This window comes from Eumetopias jubatus, unplaced genomic scaffold (genome assembly GCF_037043125.1).
Source record: "Eumetopias jubatus isolate StellerSeaLion01/CBP00866 unplaced genomic scaffold, mEumJub1_p1.0 scaffold_6, whole genome shotgun sequence".
Lineage (NCBI taxonomy): Eukaryota > Metazoa > Chordata > Mammalia > Carnivora > Otariidae > Eumetopias > Eumetopias jubatus.
The window spans coordinates 42,248,615-42,261,502 of NW_028274812.1; positions in this window are offsets into that span (position 1 = coordinate 42,248,615).

Here is a 12,888-nt window from a genome sequence, read left to right on the forward strand (position 1 = left end):
ATACAGTAAAAATAATAATATATTTGGGTGGTATATGCATTTCTTCATTTTTTTTCTAAGCAAAGTGTCAATCAATACTGTGTAAAATTGAAAAATAGTGTGAAAACATGTAGATTCCATTTATTAGTGTTTTTATTAAACTTTTTAGATCTTGTAGGAAATACTATAAAGAAATAATTATTATTCATCCTATTTTAACTATTATCTGAAGCTTAGCAGTTTTCTTAGCTTTGCTTAAGATTTTTCTTCTATGAAACTCAAGTGAAATGAATAGCCTATAATGTGATACCCCTTACAAATTTTTATACTTTATTTGATTTCTTTATATACATAAAGAGATAAATGGAATGATATTCCCTTAATGTTAACTTTTCTTTGTGAGTTACTCTGCTGCTCCAACTTTAATAAAGAATATATATTACTTTTGTAAGTATAATAGATTATTCTTTAGCAAAATTCTTGAAAAAAGGCAACATGGAAAACATTACACCATGAAGGCATATATATATATATATATATATCCTGCTATAAGGACCTTTAGGCAAAGTTCAATTTGCTGTCCTTCCAACTTCTCTTCTACATCCATTTCTGTTTGTTAACCATTGTGCCAAATGTAAAACACAGGCAAAGCTATACTCCATTCAGCACTACTACATTTTAACTTTTTATCTAATACTTGCTGGCCAGTAGTAGATGATGCCTAGCCCCTGAAATTGCCAGAACTGTTCTGAAAAGGGGACTGATTTAAATAAGTCACATTATTTTGAATTCTTTATATATTTAGTGGTAACTAAATCTTCCAGGTATATTTATAGTTAAAAAAAAGTTTGTTAATACTAACTAAATATGTGAAAGTGAAATTTCAGCAGAGATACTTTGAAACAGGATACCCTGGGCAGGGTCAGGGGGACATCATTTGAATTATATTATTGTTGTATAAAATCAGCCTAGCTTGGTGTGTTCCTCAATTTGTTATGTCTACAAAAGTGCTACTAAACCCTTGTCACATTTTTAGGCTGAAGAACCTGGGTATCTAGAGCAAATATAAATGTCACCATATTTATAATTTTCTATACTGAATATGAATATAGATTCAATTGTAGGAATCATTAAGTATATAAGCAATTCAATAGTATTATTTTGATATAAGAACTGCCGTCAAGCTGAATATAATGAAGAAGTATGCTCCAACCTTTGAAAATTCAAACCAGTGAATTTTCGAGGAAGAAAAGTACACCCAGGGGTGCCTGGGTGGCTCAGTCATTAAACGTTTGCCTTCGGCTCAGGTCATGATTCCAGGGTCCTGGGATCGAGCCCTGCATCGGGCTCCCTGCTCAGCGGGAAGCCTGCTTCTCCCTCTCCCACTCCCCCTGCTTGTGTTCCCTCTCTCGCTGTGTCTCTCTCTGTCAAATAAATAAATAAAATCTTTAGAAAAGAAACGAAATTACACCAAAAATTTATTTTTTAAATTTCTTAGAGAATAACTAACTCAAAATATATCTAATATTACTTATAGTTTATTCAAATGGAGCCAAATGTTCACTGAAATTTTACTTGAAACTTCTGAATATTTTGAGAACAGAAGGATGTATAGTGTGCCATGGTACAGGTAGGTTTTTCTTGGGTTAAAGAGAACAATTTATAAAATAAAACAAAACAAAAACAAGAATTTCTGGAAAATGAGGTTCCACTAAAGACATGTCATCTTTTCATCCTGTTCTTTGAATTCATTCATTCTCATATGCCATTACAATGCTTTTGTAATTCAAAAGGTGATACTTTGAGTTGTAAGTCTTTGATAAGTTATTATGGGGACTGAGATGTTCTGTGATGTGACAGAAATGGACTGTAGATGAGCAGAGCTCTAAATTGCAGAAAAGATGTTGGAAGGTTTAATGAAACACAACCTTTTATAATAATTTTGAAATATCTCATACATTATTCTAAGTTCTTACTAAATCTGTTTTCTGCATTCTCTTCTATTATTAATTCAAAATTGAAATGTTAATCTCAAACTTAATATTATAAATCCCATTTTTTAACATTTTAAAATATATATCTATGTCTTCTGTTTATATGAGCTAAGAAAATATCTGGACTAAGAACTTTATTAATTGGTTTAAATGAATAATCAGAAAGAAATCACTTGACTGATATAACATTTAAAATCAGTATTAAACACAATGTAGATAAAGAGATGAGACCATTTGCCAATGGAGACCCAAAAGTCACCTTCTGAAGGAGTAATATTTGAAGAAAGAAGGTCAAAAAATACAAACGAACATGTTGGTGGCATTTCAAACACTAGAAACTGATGAAGATAATTTTTTTTCAGTCTAGTATGGAAAACACATTTTTAGCCACTATATCAGAGACATTATGGGGTGCTGGAACTAAATTATAACTCTAAGCTCCACTCATGCTAAACTTCTGTGTATTCTTTATCTACGCAGGCTGGCCATTAAACCCCTTTCCCAACAGGTTAGGCAGGCTATAAACAACAGAAGTAAGCTACTGACAAGCTTCAATAAATTTTCAAATGAAGAGCACATTTCCATATGCCATATATCGTCCAATAAATATGCTTTCCTTCTTATCCCCAAATCCAGTGTGTCACATATTTCATGTACTTTAGCTTAAAGACAACCCAAATCCCCCAAAATAGCAATGAAACAATTCTCAAAGAGTTACTTGTTTTTGATGTCAGTACTATAGAAACTGGATATACATTTTTAAAATAACAAGGTATCACTGAATCTCAGATATGTATACAAAATGCTCAAAGTACTAGCAGACTATAGTTTGATTACATGGGTTATATCTTGCCTATCTAGTTTATTCCCGCATTATTCTCAGGTTAAAATTCTAAGATTCTTAGTACTTGTTAAAATTATAATTATTGTTCATTCATAATATAATTTATTCACCAGAGTACCTCATAACTAAAACTTGGATAGTCACATCCCAAATATATACATTCCAGTCAATAATTAAAACCTGTTTACAGTTTTAAAAATTCAATGGTCACATTAATTCAGCACAAATTTTTTAATTATAAGGAAAGTCTTGCTTTAAAAAGGTTAATTGCTGGGGCGCTGGGGTGGCTCAGTTGGTTAAGCGACTGCCTTGGGCTCAGGTCATGATCCTGAAGTCCTGGGATCAAGTCTCACATCAGGCTCCCTGCTCAGCAGGGAGTCTGCTTCTCCCTCTGACCCTCCTCCCTCTCATGCTCTCTGACTCTTATTCTCTCTCTCGCAAATAAATAAAATCTTAAAAAAAAATTTAAAAAAGTTTAATTGCTTTTATAATATTATTTATTTTAGAGTATTGAAAATACAGTTCTTCATGACATTTCTTTAAAAAGTTATTTATTTGCCTATTTGTTTTTTAGTCAAAATCATAAATGCGAATTTATAATAAATTACAATGCAATTTTTCTTTCTGATTGAATTTTCAAAGAGGTTTTAGTTTTACAGAAGAGGATTTTTCTATTCTATTCATCCTAGAAACTTTTTGTTTCTCATGATAATGGATCTAATTTTCTTGATTTTTTAAAATTAAGAAAAATGAAAGATATTCTTATCATGCTTTCATCTTCTATTATAAGACCATTGTGGTTTGACATCACTTGGCTACATAAAATTTGATAGTTTCAATGACATATCTTTTAATCCATTTAAATCTTGATAAGATTTTTCATTTTTTCTCAGATAATGAAAATTGCTAAGGTGATTTAGAAGACTTACTTTTTTCTCCAAAAAATGACTAACAAAGGGCACATGAAGGAAATTCTTTGTTCACTAAAAATGTAGATCTTTATGTAATGATTACATGAACATGCATATTTATCAGGCTGTATTTATTAAAAGTTTAAGCACTAATTGACAATTCAAAAAATAGTCTAAATATTGCAGAGAAAAATTAAAACTCATCAGAAAATCTATGAAATCCCTATAGGGCAAAATAAAAATAGATAAAAAGAAATTATCTAAATTGACAACCCATTTCCACTAAAACTTTTACTCTGTGAAACATCCTTATTTACTTTTTTCTTTTAGAAGGTATTTATGAATTAATTACATCTATACAAATTTTCCTGATGTGAATATTTAAATTACATTCCTTATGTACACTGTGATTATAGGAGAATAAAAGTTGTGTACCATCCTGTATATCTGGTCATTATAAACATGATATTTACAAGACATTATGAAAAGTTATATGGATAAAAGTTATATGAATAAAAGTTATATGGAAAAAGCGTATACATGATTCCTGTATTAAGGAGGCTTAAACTTGAATTCCAGAAGGATGACATAAATAAAACAAGTAAAATAACAAGGGTATGGCAAATAGTAACATGGTAAATGACAAATAATAAATGTTGAAAGAGTTTTAATATGTCATTAATCTTTTGGTTATGGGAAATTGAAGAATGAGTCATGAGAAAGAAGAAATTAGCAAATGATCCTTGAAAGACACCTGGGTCTGAAATATCCTAAGTCATTGGAGAACATTCTAGCCCAGAAACGCAAATAAAAATTTTTAGATTCAGAATCATTTTGGCTGGTATAAAAGGCTCCTTTGAATCTGTTTCCTTATTATAATATAGAGTTTAAGTGTTAAATTGGAAATGTATGTGAAATGCTTAAGGGTGCCGAATCCCGAATAAATATTCAATAGATGGATTGTTGTCTATATTGTGAAATAAAATTGTAGAGGTAGTTTTGGATTTCACCAGAGAGAGCATTCAGGGCCAAGTTACACAGTTTCAATTTTATTCTTTATGAAATAGAAAATCATTATAACTTTTTGATCCAAGAGTGGATATGTAAAAAAAAACAAAAAACAACAAAAAAACCAGCTACCAGGAAGATTAAGTCACGCTACCTTGCTGTTGCCTTTTTTTTTTAATTGATTTATTTATTTGAGAGAGAGAGAGCATGAGACGGGGGAGGGTCAGAGGGAGAAGCAGACTCCCTGCTGAGCAGGGAGCCTGATGCGGGACTACGATCCTGGGACTCCAGGATCATGACCTGAGCCGAAGGCAGTCGCTTAACCAACTGAGCCACCCAGGCGCCCCATCATACTACCTTGCTGTTGGCCAATACTCTGTTGAAGTGAAAACATGAAAAAGGGCAGTGTTCAGGGACAGTTGGTGGGTTATTGCTCAGAGGCAGGGTTGGTGGACAGGGACAAGCAAAGATAGTCAATTTAATATTTGTGGAGTGTCCCTCAGGGGCCATGTACTTTGTATATCCTAGAGATAAAATGATTAAAAAGACAGTTTGCTTCTCAAAATGCCTGTGGAATTTTAATTATGTATTTCTTAAATTACTTTTCTCTACCTCAGTTTCTCCATCAGAAAAATGGGGATAATGAGATTCTTTTTCATGGTGGTACTGTGAAGATTAAAAAATATTACACTATTAAAGCCCTTTGGACATTGCCTGACATATATGTGTTTCTATGCAATATATAGCTATTTTTATTATTATTATTAATTATTATTATACAGAAGACGAGAATACAAAGTATAGAAGCCCCCAGAAGAGGAAATTATTAATGGTTAGGACTGGAGCATAACGGGTGGGAAGAAAAGGAAAGGCTTCTCCAAAGAGGTGATAAATAACCACTGTGGGATCAGCCTAGTTCAGTATAACTTTGGGGTCAAGCCAAAATGAAATCTGAATCTTAAGTCTACCAATATTTAGTGAATTATGTAGTCTCTCTGTGCCAGTTTCTATATTTATAAGATGGGAATAATGACAGTCCCTATTCCAACAGATTGTAGTAAGAATCTAATGGGTTAGTGAATACACACAGTTCCAGCCCCTAGAGAGTACTTCAGAATAAGGAAGCCGTTGTTACTAATAACAAGATTTTGAAGGATTACTAGACTGGTTCTATGCATACCAGTAGAAAAACACATTCTGAGCAGATGAACAGCCTGTACAAAAGCGAAGAGTTATGAAAGGTATGAAGGTTATGTATGGCATTGCTTACAGGCTAAAAGGCAGGAGGCTAATGGTAGGGGAATCCAGTTACATGAAGTTCACTTTGGAGAAAGGATGTTCTTAAGGACATGCTCAATGTCTTGCTCCAACTATGAGGCAATGGAGAGGTAATTATGGAGTGTTTGATGGACAGTGATGTGAAATGTGTAAACATCAATTTGCTGGCAAAAAGTGAGTGCATTGCAAATGGTAGAGGGTAGGTAGCAGGTGAAAAAAGGTTTGAGGCTAGGAGAATAGGTATCAGATAAGATGATTTTTAGGGAATTTTTGGATTTTTGTTTATTTACTATTTCAGGTGTAAGATGATGATAACACTTGAATTAAGGTTGGAGATGGATGAGATTGATATTAAGGAGGTAACAGATGAATGGAAGAGAAGCAGAAGCAGTAGATAAAAATATGATTTCTGGCTTTAGAGGTCAGGTAGATGGTGGCTTCATTAGTGAATTAGGAAATATGAAAATATTTGCAAACTTATGGGAAGGCAGGATGACAGTCATATTTATAAAGGCTGAGTTTGAAATTCCTCTAGGGTGTCAGGCCTTGTAGCAATATACAATAGGCAGGTTTTAAAATAAGTCTTGTTAGACATATAGATGATTCGTTCATTTGAGACATTGAATATACAGTAAATATTTACACCCAGCATTTGGTGATATAAAATTTAAGTTTAGGAGCACGTACAAAGATGTAGTTACAAATGGACCAAGAGGAATTTTACATCTCTATAGGAGACATTGCATAGAGAATAACAAACATTAAGGGCTGACTCTGGGCTATGGCCTAAATATAAAAAGAAAGAAGGGACTCACCAAGAAAAGCAGAAATGGAATGGAGTAAGCAAACAATAGAAAATATGGACAGTGCAGCATCACAAATGTGAAAAGTGATGAGTAGTCAGAGCACAAATTCTTACAAGCACCATTTCTATTTAGTCTCTGTTTTATCTCTAAGGACTAAGACACTCAGTTACTATTTGCTAAGTTGTTGAGATAATGTTTTGGAGTGGAAATAACCATGACTACTATGTGCCATATATGACAGAATTTAGTTAGGAGCTTTACTTATGTTACACTGTCATCCCAACCATAATCTTATGATGTGGGCCCATCTATTCCTATTTCCTACATAAGGAAAATGTAGTGTAGAGAATTTAAGGTAAAATGGGTATTAGAATGAGAAATTGGTTCTAATTGTAAAGCTCAGGTCCTATCCACTGAATTGTGCTATCTCAATAACATGTCATAATGACAGTAGCACTAGACCAATGATAAACAGACATAGGCAGTCATTAGTCATGTGATTTTATAGGTGTTTTTAAAAGTAGGATGAATACTGCAAGTGGTATTACTTCAAATAAGGAAAAGTTTTGTTCTAATAGAAGATATTGCAAGGAAGTGATGGCTGATCACCTATGCCAAATGCTAGAGAGAGCTCAGAGAGGTAAGGTTAAGAAAAGGTCATTGTATTTAAAGATCAGGAAGTCACTGGCAATTTCTACAAAGGCAGTTTCATAAAACAGTGGGGACAAATTTTTGAAGTAGTGGATTAAAGAGTGTGCAGGGACAGGACAAGGTGGTAGGGGAGGTGAATGTAGTGCATATTTTAAGAATTTTAGTTGTAAAAACAAGAAGATAAACAGGATAGCAGTTTGTGAGTAGGTAACACACTTAAGCAAAAGTTTGAAGATAGAGGAAATCTGAGTACGTTTGTAGCTGGAAAGGAAGGTGATGAGAGCAGGTGACTAAGGAGTAAAAATGAGAGCAGTGTGACAGAAAATATCTTGGCATTTACTTCAAATATGTGGAATGATACTGTGTGTGGTCTTTGACATTAGATGACAAAAATAGAGGTAGAGTGAAAATAGGAAGAATTTTCACAATGATGAGAAACGAGAATGTTTGCTATCCTCTGTTACTTAACTAAAAAAACCATTTCAGGTTGAAAATGTGCTAATCTCTTATTGTTATTCCAATTATGTTACCATTCCATGTGTTATCCATGCATTTTGAAGATCAACTATGATATCAATGCAGTGCTGAACACTTTTATTTTTTTCCTCAGTCTGTAGTAATGCTGTCAATTCTAAAATGATGCTTTAATTTCTGGGACAAATAGACATAACCATTCAAATATAAACATAATACATTTGCCAGGTGTCAGCTGAAATTGCTTTTAATTTTTACTAGCTTATCCTTTGTTCACCAACTTTATTTTCCATCAACCCACAAAACCAATTTCTAATTTCATATTTCAATAGAGACCATTTGCGCTGATTGTAACCTTGGTATAATGACCAAACCTTGGAATCAGTTCACAAAGTCATATGCCTATTGTTTCAGAGGACAAAGAGAAGTAATAATGGAAGTTTTCTGCAATTTCTTCTGTTTGTAGATCTAAGGATTCAAATGCAAAAATGCAAATGCCAAAGCTACAGTAGTAGTACTGGGGCAGGGGATAGAAAATAAGGCCAAAGGTAGAATTGAAACCCACATAATGCCATTGATAAGTGAATTTTCAGGCTGTTGGCCCAACCCAAGTTTAAAAATATACTCAAGAAACTGTAAGTCATAATTGCCTACACTGTATTATCATTGCCTTCCTAGAGGCTTTAGAACCTATTTTTGGAAAACATTGGTAAGATGTCTCTCTGGTCAGAGACCAATAATTATAAATTATCTCTTAGGTCCTTATATTTTATGCTAAAGTCTCTAGCTCTGGGACTTACCAAGACAGTCTAAATGTTTCCCTCAGCCTGACTAACCTTTAAACAGGTTTCTTCCTGACTCTAGGCCTTTACCTCTGTTTTCGTAAGACCATTTATTTTAGAAAACTTGCAATTGCAAATTCTTTCTCTGCCTCTGTGAAATCTACACAAATCTCATGTAATGTACTTAAACCTCTAGTCAGTTTTATTTATCTTCCAGTTTCTGGAGGATAAAGTAAGAACATAACTTTTGTGGATGTCTTGCTCCAAGTTGTAAAACTACCTCCTGTCATGAAGATACAAAAAAGTTTACTTTTCTTTTGGGCAAAGCAATTAGCAAATACACATGATATGTGTTCTCCCTCTGACCAAGTGCTTAAAAATCTTCTTGCTGTTTGTTTCACACTTTAGTTCCCGTCTCTTTCCCCTATTGCAGTAGCCTTAAATAAAGTCTTCCTTACCTGTGTTAACTGTTTAGTGCAGTTTTTCCTGTGACAGACCTTATGGGCCCTCATCTAATATCTAATATCTGATATCTGATATCTTTGTGGTTACTCAAGCCCATTTGAGGTTAAACACTGTAAATAATTCTAATCAAAACCATTGGATTAATAACTCTTTATAGAGGCAGAAATTCACAAACAAAAATTAGTGGAGATAAACCCTGAGTCCTAAGTTATTGAGACTTTGGGAAGATAACTGAAATTTAAAAAAGAAAATTATTTCCTAAGAACCAGTATCCTCAAATTTGTTATGGTCATACTTTTTTCAAATCTTGTTGTTGTCCAGTTCCCTGTAGCCTGGCTTTATACAAGCACACTCACAGAGAAAACACACTCTCCCCCTTTTTTTCTTTTATCTTGTCTTTATTTTTAACTGATATATCAACTTAAGCCTAATATTGGGCATCATGTAGACTGAAACTTGATTAACTGATTTTGTTCTTTTTTACTTTTCATCCAGATGTTTGAAGTAACAGTTTTATTCTTTTGCTGGGTACAGGTCTGTGATTCATCAGTCTTATACAATACACAGTGCTCACCACAACACTTGCAGTTTGCTCCTTTCCTTTGATATCATATAAGAATTTAGGTATAATTTTTTAAAACACAAGTCTGTCACTAGCATACTCAATCTAGTGTGCTCACTATAGATAAATATGTTCGATGCTTATACAGCCTTCTTAGCAAATTTTTTAGAGGTTCTCTTTTCTTTTTAGTTTTTATAGTGCAATGTTTTCTGCTTTTAAGTTTGAGCTGTTTGCACATTTATATTTTTTACTGTAGCCTTTCTATTTTGAAGAGATGCATCTTAGTCTCCAAATTCCTGTGCTTTCTGTTTGCTATCATTTTTGTAGGTAACAAAGATTAGGCTCTATTGAACTTGCATAAAGAAAAGACTTAGAGTAAACATTTCTACACAGACTCATTGACATACTTTTTTCCCCAAATATGTGTTTTTCTTTTAGAATCTTTGTTCTTTGCCTCATTCATGAAGATGTTCTTTTTCATGTTGTTTAAAGGAAGAAAGAGCAATAGTTGGTGTTGAAAACTTTGGAGATCAAATAGCCCTGGGTTTAATTCCTGGCCTCCAATATCTATTAATTGCATGACCTTGAATAACTTTAAACTTCTTGAGTTTGTTTCTATATTTGTAAAGGGGCAGTTTGATGAGGTGATTTATGTTAAGCACTTAGCAATGGGATAAGCTCTTAAAAAATGTTAATTTCTTCTCTTTTTGGGAAAAAAAGAACTAGCACCTTTGAGAAAATTAACTGATTTGGACTTCAAACTGCCCATCCATCTTTTCCCTGATGTGCATAATGAAAGGAATAAAGAGTTGGTCACCCAAGTTTAAGATTATGATGAATGGCAAAGGTGTGTTTGCTTTACCTCCACCCAACAAGTATATGACTTGTAACACAGCTCTAAATTGATGATTATGTCAACCATTAAATATCAGTTGTCACAATGAGTTCATTAGACAATACCCCAGGGAGTGCCTAAAGCTGCCAAACTTTTGGCAGGTCAGAAGTAGCTCCCTCCTGAGGAGGCTTTTGGCTGAGGGAGAGAGGAAACAGTGTCAGTCCTCAGAATGGAAATGACACAAAGTGAATTACTTAAACTGAGACTGCCAGGCCAGCATAATCTAGTGCAGTGATGTGTCATCATCACTCCTAGAAAATTATCCGCAGCTCCACACTTCTGTGAACAAGAGCAGGAAACTCACTCTCCAGAGAGTATTTTGGAAAACATAATTGCCTCTCCAACTATTATGACCATTTTTTTTCCAGAAGAAAAAATAGAATAAAATCTTTGCAAGTTTGTGGCAGAGACAATGGACATTTAAAATAGAATATTATTAACCATTTCCTTCTCCTTTCATTTTTATTATTTTTATGTGCTTTTGCTTTCAAAAGAATATGTTTTCTTTTTACATTATTGGATAATTAAATAAATTCAGAAAATTAGAATTGACACATCTAGACCAAACTAAAAGGGACTTACAATTATGAATTTAGAAAATCTTTGTAATATAAACCTTTAAATTGAGATTAGAGCCCAGAGTACCTTCAAAACTGTTAGGTCTAGGTCAGGGGTGGGGCTCTTTGTCCTTTTCAATAGCTGGTTTTTAATAGATGAGCATTTACTGTTGAATGAAAGATTAAGTGTCCGAGCCCACCTCATTTAGTCCAAATAATTAAATCAGTGTTAAAAAATCAGGATTATTATGATGATAAAAGAGGTTTGTGTAAGTCTATTTTTGTGGACATATGTTTTCATTTGTCTTCAGCAAATGTCAAGGGATGGAATTTCTAGGTTTTATGGTAAATGTATGCTTCATTTTTTAAGAAATTGCAAAACCTTTTTCCAAAATGATTGTACCATTTTGTATCCCCACTAGCAACGTATGAGATCCTCAGTTGCTCTATATTCTTCCAACATTTGGAGGAGTCAATCACTTTCATTTTAGAAGACCTACTGTTTGTGCAATGGCATTTCACTCTGGTTTTAATACACATTTCTCTAATGATACTGAACACCTTTTTCAAGTGATTAAGAAGTATTTATATACCTTCCTTCGTGACATATCTTTCTTCCTTATATATCTTCCTTTGTTTTAGTCCCGACCATTTTTAAAAACTATATATTATTATTGACTTCCAGGATTTCTTCATACGTTCCAGAAACAAGTCCCTTGCCAAATATATCTTTTGTGAATATTTTTCTCCAGTCTTTGGTTTGCTTATTCATTTTCTTAATGATGACTTTTGATGAACACACATTTTTAATTTTGATGAAGTCTATCAAATTCCTATTATTTCCTTTTATAGTTATTCCTATTTGTGATGTGGCAAAATAGGCTGTGGTTGTACCTACATCATGAAGATATTATTCTATATCTTTTAGACATTTTATAGTTTTAGCTTTTATATTTGGGTCTTTGATCTATGTCAGGTCAATTTTCATGTAGACTATAAAGTAAGTGTTGAGGTTCATTTTCTTTTCATATAAAAATTTTCTTGTTTCAGCACCATTTAATGAAACCACCTCCCTTTCTCTAATGAATTGCATTGGCACCCTTGTCAAAATTAAGTGAATGTGGTTTCTAAATTTTTCATTGATCTATTTATCTATTTTTATGATGATACTACCTTATCTTGATTACTGTAGCTTTATAACAATTCTTGAAATCAGGTAATATGAGGTCTCAAACTTTATTTTTGCTTTATCAAGATTTTTTTCTACTCTAAGTCTTTTGTATTATCATAAAAAATTTAGAATCAACTTGTCAATTCCTATAAAATTCACAGGGATTATGATTGAAATTGCAATACATCTGTATATCAATATATGAATATCTTAATATTTAGTGTGTCAATTCATGGATATGTTCTATCTCTCAGTTTGTTTTGCTCTTCTTTAATTTATCTCAGGATTTATTAAATATTTTAGTTTAGAAGTATTGAACAGATTTTATTAAATTTATAAGTATTTTGGTGGTGGTTGATGCTATTGCAAATAGGATTTTTTACATTTTATTTTTCATTTATTTGATATGGCTATACAGAAACAAGGATTTTTGAATATTAACTTTGTAATCTGTGACATTGCAAAATCCACTTATTTTCTAGTAGTTGCTTTATAAGTAGTTTGGTGATTT